At 40.3% G+C, this 13,216-nt stretch overlaps 1 non-coding gene across 1 annotated transcript; it reads right to left on the bottom strand.

Annotated features, from left to right (window-relative positions):
- Nucleotides 1–11,222: 11,222 nt before the first annotated feature.
- LOC114809426 lies at nt 11,223–11,358 on the bottom strand. The gene has a single exon (XR_003757211.1). It is a non-coding gene; the product is annotated as a small nucleolar RNA SNORA7 (small nucleolar RNA).
- Nucleotides 11,359–13,216: the final 1,858 nt, after the last annotated feature.

Below are 13,216 nucleotides of genomic sequence, written 5' to 3'. Positions count from 1 at the left end.
ATAATAATGATGGCATTTATTAAGCATGTACTATATGCCAGGCACTGTTTAAGCAAGCAAAGCCCTTGAAGTCAGAGGACCTGGATTTTAATCCCAGATTCACCACTTGCCTGCTGTGTCCCTTAGGCAAGTCACTTGATTTCCTCAGTTTCCTCAAATGTAAAGTGGGGGCTCAAAACCTGTTTGTTTGCCCTATTTTAACTCTGATCTCTATGTGGAACAGGGACTGTGTCCAACCTAGCACTTACTAATGGGTTTTTAACATAGTAAATCCTTAATACTACAATAAATTATTTAAATCATAGCTCAATTTAACATATGTAGATTCCATGTATTGTTTTAAATCAATATATTTTCACTTTCCTTGATTTCTCGTTCTTTTGAGATGAGCATAAAGTTGAACATAATATAATCTTCATAAAATAAACATTTTCCCCTAAATTTCATAAAATATAGTCAATTTTCAAATCCAACCTATCTAGAAACCTTTCCAATATGCTGGAAAAAGAACCTATAAGAAATTTGACAGCAACATCAAAAAGCTCTTTGGAAACACAAAAGCTTATCTGTCTCTACCAATGCAATCAACAAATAGGCTTTTCTAGGAGATTCTGACTACAGCCTTTAATAGAGTGACCATTTTCAAAAAATATCAGGACCAGTTTGACAAAAGAGATGCCAAGATAAAAGTCCCGCTGGCAGCAAAACAAGGCTTGTATCATCACCAACTTGCAGCATCACAACTGTGATAACAGGGATATTTACAGAAACTAATATGTGCAATATAAAACAAGTTAAGGAACATGGATAAGATAAAAAAAGAAGAGATCCAAGAAAGTAACATCAAACCAATATTTTTGGATTACAGTGTTAGATTTAGTTCTTAAGATATCTTGGGTCAGGGTTCTAAGCAAGAGAACTGCAATTATTAGCATGTGATAGCAAAACCTGATCTTCCAGGGATAGAAGAGGAAGTGAGAAAAGGAGAAAACTAATAAAAGCACTTCCAGACATTTCTCAAACATTCAGACAGAATTTGATATAGAAGGAGAACAGGAGGAGAAAGCTAAAATGCTTCCAGGTCATGCCCAGATTATAAATACTTAAAGAAAGTACACAAACTTATCAACCAATAATTTGATAAATATACAAGCAAACTTCCTTAAATACCAGCCCAAGTTCTAAACATGTGAACTTACAAATCACCATATGGAACAGGCCATTCAGCAAAGCCAGAGAATGACTCAGCAAGAAGGAGTACGATTCCCTGCTTAGTGGAAAGACTCTTCCCACTTAATTGGCCCTCATTGGAAACATGGACCTCTGGGAAAAATAAGTTACCAAGCAACAGGTGCAGTAAGAGGATCATTCCTACTTCCCCCTTGACCATGTGAAACTCACTTCTTCCTCTACTAAGAGCCTGAATGAGCAGCATTGCCAACCAACACAATGTCACTGAAGATTATAGGTAGTTCCAGTGTAAGTATTTCTCAGAGTTGACATGATCAAGAAGAGCTTCTGTTCAGTGTAATAACCGTGGGATCATAAACTAGTTGGGCAAAGTAAATGTTCTAATAAAAATAAAAAAAAATTCAGATTACTTAGACTAGATGTGGACAGTTAAGAGACAACATAGCATGCTGAAGAACCAGCTCAGAGGCAATTAGGATGGAGATGACTCTCTTAAAACAGGGATTTTGTGTCGATAATGACTCCAAGAGGCATCAATGAAAATTATACCAGGAACTCCAGAGGACAAGTGTGACAGCACAGCTAGGAATACATTTTACAAGCCCACTGTGCAGCTGGGATTTTGTACAAAACTGAGATCTGAAATAAATTCATAATTTGAAATAAGAAACAATGGATATAAGTATTAGATTAAACATCTGGGAGGCTGGTTGAGGAAAGCTGACAAATCTAAACCTAGCAGGGAACTATCAAGCTGAATTCTAGCATGCCTCTGAGAAGAGAAACTACTATTAGAACTCAGGAAAAGCAGTGTTAAAAATTGCAAAATAGAAATCCATCATAGGAATTCTTATCACAGTAATTAATGTAATCGCTGCTGGACAAAATAGATGCAAGGCAGGTTCTTCCAATATAATTTGTGGCACACATCAGAAGTTAGGAATCTTAGCTCCTTGTGGGCAGGGCATGTTGTATTATAATAATAATAATAATGATGGCATTTATTAAGCACTAGGTGCTAAACACTGTTTTAAGCGCTGGGGGGATACAAGGTAACCAGATTGTCCCACATGGGGCTCTCAGTCTTCATTCTCATTTTACAGATGAGGTAACTGAGGCACAAAGAAGTTAAGTGACTTGCCCAAAGTCACACAGCTGACACGTGGCGGAGAGGGAATTAGAACCCATGACCTCTGACTCCCAAGCCTGTGCTTTTTTCACTAAGCCATGCTGCTTCTCTTATACTCTTCCCAACATTAGTACAGTGGTCTCCACACCATTAATGCTCAATAAATTTGATTGATTGATTTTCTAGTACCTTTATTTGGAAAAGCAGCCAATAGCATTCACAAATAGAGTAAGACACAGTCATAATGTTAGTGATGGGACACGTCTGTATTTAACCATAACTCTAGGCAAATTGTGAATGAACCATCTTTTCTATATAGATGAATAGGTTTCACCTTTATGGTGAATCTCATGATTTTTAAGGATTTTCCTGATTTCTATGATTTACTCATCACCACCAACTATATATACTGAGAACTTACTGTGTGCAGAGCACCATACTGAGTGCTTAGAAGAGTACAATACAACAGAGTTAGTGGGCACATTCTCTGCCCACAACTAGCTTACAGTCTACAGGGACAGATATTAATATAAATAAATACTTCATAACATATTTATAGGTAGGTATATACTGTAGTGTGTCACATATTCTTGAATTAGGCATGAAGGAATTTATTTGTAATTCTTGGATACATTAATTTACCACACAATATTAAGGGGTACCCACTGAATCTAAGGAGGCAGATTTAAGATAGTGGATAAAAACACTCCTGGAGGTGATGTGTCTTCAATAAGGCTTTGAAGCGGGGGCAGTAATTGTAGGAGTCGAGAAGGTAGGAGTTCCAGGCCAGAGGCAGGATATGGGCTAGCGGTCAGTGGTGAGATAGGCAAGATTGAGGAACAGTGAGAAGGTTAGCACTAGAGGGGTGAAATGTGCAGGTTGGGTTCTAGAAGCATAGTAGTGAGGTGAGGTAGAAGGGGGCAAGGTGTGGAATGCTATGGTCAAGGAACAGGATTATTCATTCCATCACTCTGCAAGGAATATACCGGCTATCATATAGGTGTGCACTATAAAAAGATGTGCAGACTAAAAAACTATCTTTATTTCCATAAATTGTTAAAGAATAAGCCCATGCTACTTACAGCTTATCAAAATAATATTCCAGCAGCCGGAACTTTTCCAAGATTAAGACTTCTCTCTGAAATCTTTGAGTATAGGAAACCATTATCTTGATTGTCATGCAATGAAAATAAGTGAAAATTGAAACGCAGTAATACGATATGCTTGGAACAGGATTTCATCATTATATTCATCTATGTAAATCTTCCTTTCAATAACAGGCATTACTTTGTGCTACTCACAAGCCATGTGTTAGAAATAATTTTTCTGTAAGAATCTTTTTGTTCCCAGACTGACTCTCTACTGAGGGAAAATGAAGTGGATTCTTAGAATTTCTAAATTCCCCTTGTCCTGGAATTTGAGACTAAACCAGCTGAAATTCTGAGAGGAAATTAAAGAAACCTTTTTTGTGTAGGCAAATACGTGATTACCATCCTGGAATGCTTTTGTATGTCAGAGGGACTACTTCAATCAATCAATCTGCACTGTTTACAGAGCCCTGTTCTAAGTGATTTAGAGAATACGGTATTATCAATCAATGGCTGGTATTTATTAAGTGTTTACTATGTGCAGAGCACTGTTCTAAGTACTTGGGAGAATACAAAAGAATAAGCTAAAAGAGTTATTAGACACTTTCCCTGTCCACAAGGTGTTTACAGTTTGGAGAGGGAGACAGACATTAAAATAAATAAATATATTTTGGATATGTAAAAACGTTATCTGGTACTGAGGGTGGAGCAAATAAATAGTACTTGATCTTAAAAAAAATTAGATTAGTAGGTGAGGAGAAGTTCAGGTGTCTTTGTTTTCCCATTAGTCATGGACCCTATTAATGATTACTCTGACCCAGACTAGACATAACTTGAATTTAGTTGATGATTTCTGGAGTTGGAAAAAAATATAATTAGGATACAAAGGGATACATCCCAAGCATTTTTCTAAAACTCAAGGTCCTTATGCTATTATTTTGGAATAGGACAGTGGTAGGCTCATGTCTTCAAAAAAAAGGTTACAGAATACTTAACGAAGTAACAGCATTAGTGTAAAGCAGTGTGTTTTCTTAAATTGGGGATTAAATGAGAGAGACAGTGTGGCCTAGTAGAAAGAGCATGAAATAGAGTCAGAAGACCAGTATTCTAGTTTCTGGTCTGACTCTGTGACTTTAAACAAGTTTATTCATCTGTAAAGTGGGAATAAAATACCTGATATCCTTATCTATTAGAGTGAAAATCTTATATGTGACAGAAATTGTTTCTAATCAATTCCTCATACTTTTACCAGTGCTTAGTATCTACTGAGTGCTTAAAAATTCCATGATTGTTATTGTACACTTTATTTTCTGACTACTGTTACACTACTCAGAAAAAAATATTTCTTCATATCACTGGTGGAGCAGATAACTGGAAAACTCTTTGGATTCAGTAGGGTTAGCATCCAGTCATTACTCCAGTTAGGGTTTCTATTACTCCCTACTTCCTCTCCAGGTATAAGCCAACTAGTTATTGGGACAGAGGTGACATTCACCATATTCAACCTGCCTTTTCTTTTCCTGGTTTACATGATACTCATCTCCTTTTCCATTCAATCACTGGGATTAATTAATAATAACAATAATAATTATAATGGTATTTGTTAAGCACTTACTTTGTGCAAATCACTGTTCTAAGCACTGGGGTAGATCCAAGGTAATCAGGTTGTCCCACTTGAGGTTCACAGTCGTAATCCCCATTTTCCAGATGAGGGAGCTGAGACCCAGAGAGGTGAAATGACTTGCCCATGGTCAAAAAACAGGCAAGAGGAGGGGCTGGGGTTGGAGAAGCAGCGTGGCTCAGTGGAAAGAGCACGGGCTTTGGAGTCAGGGCTCATGAGTTCGAATCCCAGCTCTGCCACTTGTCGGCTGTGTGACTGTGGGCAAGTCACTTCACTTCTCTGCGCCTCAGTTCCCTCATCTGTAAAATGGGGATGAAGACTGTGAGCCCCACGTGGGACAACCTGATTCCCCTATGTCTTCCCCAGCGCTTAGAACAGTGCTCGGCACATAGTAAGCGCTTAACAAATACCAACATTATTAATATTATTATTAGAGCCCATGTGCTCTTATTCCTAAGCCCATGCTCTTGCCACTAGGCCATGCTCCATGCGCTTAGTAGAATGATCTGCGTACAGTAAGTGCTTAATCAAGTACTATTTGATTAAAAACTACAGGCCTGCAAAGCCACAGAAAAGATCCATATCCCCTCTGACCCATGAAGTTTTATAGTTTCTGATCTTTCAGCTGTTGTCCACTCCACAGAGGCCAGGATGGAGGCCCCCACAGGGAGGCAAAACCTCTCTGTGCCTCAGTTAACTCATCTGTATAAATGGGGATTAAAAAATGTGAGCCCCACATGGGACAATTTGATTACCCTGTATCTACCCCAGTGCTTAGAATAGTGCTCTGCACATAGTGAGCACTTACAAATCCCATAGTTATTAATTATTATTAGATGGACCGTAGGGACACCCCATCCCGGTATCATCATCCTCAAATGGGACTTACTGAGCACTTACTGTATGCAGGGCACTGTACTAAGTGCTTGGGAGAGTCCAATACAACAGATGTGGCAGATATACAACTCCCCCTCTAGATGTAAGCTCGTTGTGGACAGGGAATATGCCTGTTTATTGTTATATTGTCCTCTCCCAAGCACCTAGTGCTCTGCACACAGTAAGCACTCCATAAATGTGAATGAATGAATGAACATCATTCTAGGCAGCCCAGTGCTGCTGGCTGACCAATTTCCAAGCACACATCACACCTGCAAAGCACCAGCATGGCACATTATCCTCTCCCAAGCTCTTAGTACAGTGTTCTGCATATAGTTTCAAGAACTTACTGTATGGAAAATACTATTCTAAGCACTTGGGAAAGTACAGTTCAACAGAGTTGGATGATGTGATCCCTGTCCACAGGGACCTTCCCATCTACAGGGAGAGACAGACATTAAAAAAGATAAAGGGTGGGGGAAATAGTATAAAACTATTTAAATAAATAGTTTGGCGCTGGGGTGAGTATGAGTTAGAGGAGTGAAAGGTGGGTCTCTGCTCTAGGACACCAATTTATAGGTGTGTATATGAACAAATCCCTACTCCTTTCCTTTTCATCTTTATCCAGAGATCCAGTAAAAGAAAATGGCGGTCTGAAACAGGTTGGACAAAAGAAATGAGTACAAGGAAGCCCTAATTTGGTAGTTGAGAGGATGGATGTTCAAGGAAGGAGAAGTTGAGTTGGAAGACAGGTTACCTCCCAGAAACAGCAGGTTGAAGACTAAAGCAGGACAATGGGTGAGGTAGTATGTCCAGTATCCCTTGTGTGCAAGAATGTTACCAAGGTAAAGGTTTTGACAATTCAGGGTACTGAACTTGTGTATGGAACTTCTTACCCTCCCCAATCACCTTTTCAGATAGACTCCAGATCTCCTAGTCCCTGACAGCACCAAGCCATTATAGACATTCTCTTGATCAGGAAATTCTGGGGTACAGGGAACTGATGGCCAAGGGATACTTGAAGGCCACTATTGAGGAAATTAATTTTGTTGGGTGTCATTGAACTCTCCCATGTGCTTAGTACAGCACTCTGTACACAGTAAGCACTCCATAAATACCACTGATGATGATGATGATGAAGATGATGAAAAACTCTCAAGATTCAATTCTGGGTCCCTTTTTATTCTCCATCAACACCCACTCCTTTGGACAACTCAGTTGCTCCCATGGCTTCAACTACCATCTCTATGGTAATCTCCATAGATTCCCTATCTCTTTCTCTGTAGTCTCACATTTTCTCCTGCCTTAAGTACATGTCTACATGGATGTCCTCCTGACACCTCAAATTCAACAGGTAAAAAAGAAATCTTCATCTTTCCACCCAAACCCTGTCCTTGCCCTAATTTCCTATCACTATAGATAACACCACCATTCTCCCTGTTTCACAAGACCATAGTCTTTGAATTCTCCTCAAGTCATTTTTCTCATTCAACCCACAAAATCAATTTGTAATTATATCCTGTCAGTTCAAACTTCACAACATCGCTAAAATTATTCCTTTCCTCTCCATCCAAACTGCTACCACATTAATCCAAGCACGTAACCCATTTGTCTTGATTGCTGCATCGGCCTCCTTGTTGACCTCCCTGCCTCCTTTCTCTCCCCACTCCGGGCAATACTTCACTCTGCTTTCTAGATCATTTTTCTACAAAATGTTCAGGCCAGTTTCCCCACTCCCCAAGAACCTTCAGTGGTTGCCTATCTATCTCTATCCATTCACCCCATACATCCAATACGTCACTAAAACCTGCCGGTCTCACCTTTACAATATCACCAAGATCCGCCCTTTCCTCTCCATCCAAACTGCTGCCTTGCTGGTACAAGCTCTCATAATATCCCAACTGGATTATTGTGTCAGTCTCCTCTCCGATCTCCCTTCGTCCTGTCTCTCCCCGCTCCAGTCTATTTTTCATTCGGCTGCCCGGTTCATCTTCCTGCAGAAACACTCTGGGCATGTCACTCCCCTCCTTACAAACCTTCAATAGTTGCCTATCAACCTCCGCACGAAACAAAAATTTCTCACTCTGGGCTTCAAGGCTCTCCATCACCTTGCCCCCTCCCATCTCACCTCCCTTCTCTCTTTCTACTGCCCACACTGTATACTCTGGTTCCTCTGCCGCTCACCTCCTCACCGTCCCCCATCCACGCCTATCCTGCCATTGTCCCCTGGCTCACGTCCTACCTCTGACCTGGAATACGCTCCCTTCTCACGTCTGCCAAACTAACTCTCGTCCCCTCTTCAAAGCCCTACTGAAGGCTCACCTCCTCCAGGACGCCTTCCCAGAGTGAACTCTCCCTTTCCTTCTGCTCCTCCTCCCCTCCCCATTCCCCCTACTCCTTCCCTCTGCTCTTCCTCCTTCCCCTCTCCACAGAGCTGGTGCGTATTTGTATATATCATTTATTACTCTATTCATTTTGTTAATAATGTGTATATATCTATGATTCTATTTGATGATACTGATGCCAGACTACCTGTTGTGTTTTGTTATCATTTGGCCCCGTTTAGACTGTGAGCCCGTTGTTGGGCAGGGATTGTCTCTATCTGCTGCCAAATTGTACATTCCAAGCGCTTAGTACAGTTCTCTGCACATAGTAAGCGCTCAATTAATATGATTGAATGAATGAATGAATCTCTGCCTCAGAGAGAAATTCCTTATTACTGGCTTTAAAGCACACGAGGACCTTTCCCTCTCCTACTTCACCTCACTGCTCTCCTACTACAATCTATCCAGGAGCATTTACTTTGCTCCTCTAATGCCAACCTACTCATTGTACCTTGATCTTATCTATCTCCCCACCAACCTCTAGCCAACACCCTGCCTCTGGCCTGGAATGCACTCCTTCTTCATATCCAACAGACATTTACTCTCTCCACCTTCAAAGCTTTATTGAAAGCACAGCTCTTCCAGAAGGCCTTCCTTGAGTAAGCCCTCATTTCTCCTTCTCCCACTCCATTCTGCATCACCCCTGCCCTAGAAGTTACATACTTTGTTAATCTCTTCCTCAGCACCACAGCACTTATTTACATAGCTCCAATTTATTTTTATTATATTAATGTGTATCTACCCTTCCAGACTGTAAGCTCATTATGGGAAAGGAACGTTTCTACCAACTCTGTTATATTCTTAGATTGTACTCCCCCAAGTGCTTTGTACAGTGATCTGCACAAAGTGCTCAATAAATATAACTGATTGATTGATGATGATTGGTATACTCTTATTCATATGTCTTCATTCTGCATATCTCCAAATACCTAGAGCTAGAGTGTTGGCAGGGAGCTAGAAATCTGAGTATCAGGATTGAAGTGGGGACAGTCACTTAATGTCCACCTCAACTGTGGTGACAAAAAAGATTTTCAATTCAACATGGATCAATGATAAGAACTTTTAAAATTGCCCCTTGATACTCCTTTCAAGGTGCACGAGTAAATGGGACTTAGATATGCATTATGTATGTAATGTTTGCTTCTATTTCAGTTGCTGAGCCTTCTAACACCCAGACCTTATGGGATCATTTGGGTGCACTGAATCAATCACATTCACCTATGAAAATGATAGTAGGAGGTTAGCAGAAGGCCATGAAACACTTGTCTTTGTATAAAACTTTTATTTTAGCAGAGTTTTCACATCCATTTTCTCATCTTATACTTACAATATTCCTAGAAGCAGAAAAAGGTGGGTATTGTCATTCCAACTTTGCAGATGAGGAAACTGAGTCTCAGAGAAGTGAGATGATGTCCAGCCCCATGTGTGGTAGTTTCCACTATCCCATGCTGCCTTTGTAGGCAGGCAACATCCTTCTAATTGAAATCCAATCACAAACTGGGTCTTATATCAGTCATGTGCCTGAGTTAGGCATTTAGACTTAGTTTGCCTGTATTACCTCTTCTTGAAACTGGGATGCTAATATCTGATTTTCCTTGTCTCCAAAATATGTTGGGAGGATTCATTCATTCATTCATTTAATAGTATTTATTGAGCGCTTACTATGTGCAGAGCACTGTACTAAGTGCTTGGAATGTACAAATTGGCAACAGATAGACAGTTCCTGCCCATTGATGGGCTTACAGTCTAATCGGGGGAGGATGGGAGGTTAAATGTTGTAACGTTCATGTGTGCTCAGAACTTCTTAGAGAACAGATGCTCTATAAAACCAAGATATCATTATCATTATTATTGTTCTAGTACTGATACAGTTTCTGGAGAGTCAACTTGCTGACAGTAATCATCCAAAGTTAAAAAATTATCTCATAACCATAGAAATTTAATAGCTTGTCTTACCTTTTGTTCAATACTGTATTTGATTAACATGGCGCTGGCTCAAGTTCATTACAAATTTACCTGATTTCTTCTGGCATGGCCACTTCTGGTTTGCAAAATCAGATCCTGGTGGGTGTTATTTTTCTACAACTGTATCTCTCTTTCATCTTCTCTAAATTACAGGATAGTTAAAATAGTCAAAGGCACCAAATGCTTCAAGTTCTCAACTGCTTCAAATGATATATCTTAGCTAATGTAGGATTATGCACCTCAATAACTGCTGAATACTTTTTCAGTGCAGAAAGAAAAAAAATGTCTGAAGTGCAATTGCATGGCCATCTGTAGCACATAAACTGTATTTACAGTGTCTTTCCCAATGAGACATCTAAATAAAGAGGGAACAGAAATGCGCTTACAGGAATATATTTAACAAAAATAGCACTGAATAAATCTTGACATTGAGAGTTTACTTCTTCTTTCAAGAAAAAGTCTACCTAAAAGATGTGTTGTTTTTTTTTTTGAAGAGCCAATTAGTAAATGAAGCACTTACTTCAAAATATTTAGGTGTTAATTAGAATACCTGGAAATTTTCTAAAGTTCTAACATTTAACTTTATAAACTTTATTAACTTTATAAAGTTCTAACATGTGAGTGCATCGATATCTTGTCTTATGCCGTCAAGTAGTTTCCAACCCACAGCGACACCACGGACACATCTCTTCCAGAATGCCCTACTTTCCATCTGCAATTGTTCTGGTAATGCGCATTGATATCTTGTCTTATGCCGTAGAGTAGTTTCCAACCCACAGCGACACCATGGACACATCTCTCCCAGAATGCCCCACTTTCCATCTGCAATTGTTCAGGTAATGTACCCCTAGAGTTTTCTTGGTAAAAATACAGAAGTGGTTGACCATTGACTCCTTCTGCACAGTAAACCTAAGTCTCCGCCCTCGACTCTCTCCGATGCTGCTGCTTACCAGCACGGGTGAGTTTTGGCTTGTATCAGATTGCCTTCCACTCACTAGCCACTGGCCAAGCTAGGAATGGAATGGGATGCCTCTGCTTGACTCCCTCTCCTGTAGCCGAGACTGGTAGAGTACTGAAACTCTCCAGGTGCTACCCTGAGAGGGGGAGTGCATCAATACTCCTTTACAAAGTAATAAACAATTGTGAACCTTTAAAATGGAGAGCATACTTTTATTATACATTTGTCTAATGTTTAATTTACACTGAAAATATTAATTTACAGGGGTGTGCTTGGGAGCTAGGTTTTTTGTAAATATTTTCAGGGCCAACTTTACAGAGTGAAAGGCATGCACAACAAACCAAACCTAGTGCAAGAATGTTTCTTCAAACTCTGTGTTATCATTTGTGTGTTGGATGATCCATTGTTCCACTGGGAAATAACAGGCCAGAGGAAGATGGTGCAAGTACAATAGAAATTGTACCTGGATTCTGTCATATCTAATGAAGTTGAAGAATGTTTGGGTAAGATGGAAAAGCTCCCTAAAGCTTGTTTCAAAAAGTTGGTATATCTGGCCCTCTCTCAGACTTGACATATTTCCTGTGCAATGCCACCGACTGTCTTGTTGCAGAACATTCTGTTGATCCTGCTCGACAAGATTTCAAAGCCAATCATTTAATTGCAAGTTGTGTAATTCATGCACAAGTGATTCATGGCATGCTATGGCCTACTATTACTTTGTTCATCAAACGTAATTTGGATAGAACATTATGGCAGGAATCAATCATTCAGTCAATTGATTGAGCACTTACTGTGTACAGAGCATTGTACTAAGAGCTCGGGAGAGTGCAGCAAAAAGGAGTTAGTAAACATGTTCCCTACCTACAGTGCATGGACATTAATATAAATGAATGAATTATGGATACGTACATAGGTGCTGTGGGGCTGAGGGTGGGAAGAATTAAATGTATAATTCCAAATGCAAGGATGACACAGAAGGAAGTGGGAAAAGAGGAAATGAGGGCTTAGGGAAAGCCTCAAAAAGGAGATTTGCTTTTAATAAGGATTTGGAGGTGGGAAGAGTAATCATCTGTGATTTATGAAAGGGAGGGCATTCCTGACCAGAGACAGGAGAGATCGGCGGTGAGATAGGTGAGACTGAGCTAGCAGTAAGTAGGTTGGCATTAGAGAGAGAAGTGTGTAGGCTGGAGTATAGTAGGAAATCAGAGCAGCAAGGTAGGATGGGACAGTTCTTTGAGTGCTTTAAAGCCAATGGCAAGGAGTTTCTGTTTGATGCAGGTGGATGGACCTAGAAGAATGGAATGGATTCTGAAATCCATATCAGAATCTGTGGGAATGTCTGTATAAGGCCTTATCCAGTTGAGAAGGGGAGTTTAAAGGGTGAAGGTCCCTTACCCCAACTCTTATTTGATACTGAGCAGAGCTGGGACGCACCTGGGTAGAAAATAGATCTACCAACTCAGTGTATTGAACTCTCCCAAGCATTAAGTACAGTATTCTGCAAGCAGAAAGGGCTCAGTAAATATGACTGATCAATTAACTGATTGTTGATATTCCTCGTCTCTCTGTCCAGGTGCGCTTTGCACAGTCATAGGACTGAGTCACCAGCACACTCTCCCTTCCTATTTCAGATGATAGGAGCTTTCTAAGAGCAGTGTAGACCCTGGGGCATGGCTTCCTTTACTGTCCAAGTAATTTAGAAAAAGAGCAAGAGGAAAATGGTGCTGGTCTTACCCTCCCTACAGGCTCCAAACATTTGGAACCTTTCATTCTATGGTCCCCAGTTGTAATGTCCTGCATGGAACAACAGGAGGACAGGGGATAATATGAAGGAGCTCGAGACAGTGTCTGAGAGACAAGGTGCAGAGTCTCTGATGCCACAGGGTCTGAGTCAAATGTCCTATAATTCATTGGGAAAAGCCACAAGGAAGGATCTCCCTACTATGTGGGGAAAGGATCCACCCCTTTGCCGCTTCAGTAATCACCCATTTACACCCAATTTTC

The sequence above is a fragment of the Ornithorhynchus anatinus genome, chromosome 2, assembly GCF_004115215.2.
Source record: "Ornithorhynchus anatinus isolate Pmale09 chromosome 2, mOrnAna1.pri.v4, whole genome shotgun sequence".
Classification (NCBI taxonomy): Eukaryota; Metazoa; Chordata; class Mammalia; order Monotremata; family Ornithorhynchidae; genus Ornithorhynchus; species Ornithorhynchus anatinus.
Note: the sequence above shows the minus strand (reverse complement) of the source record. Positions and strands in the feature narration are given on the sequence as shown.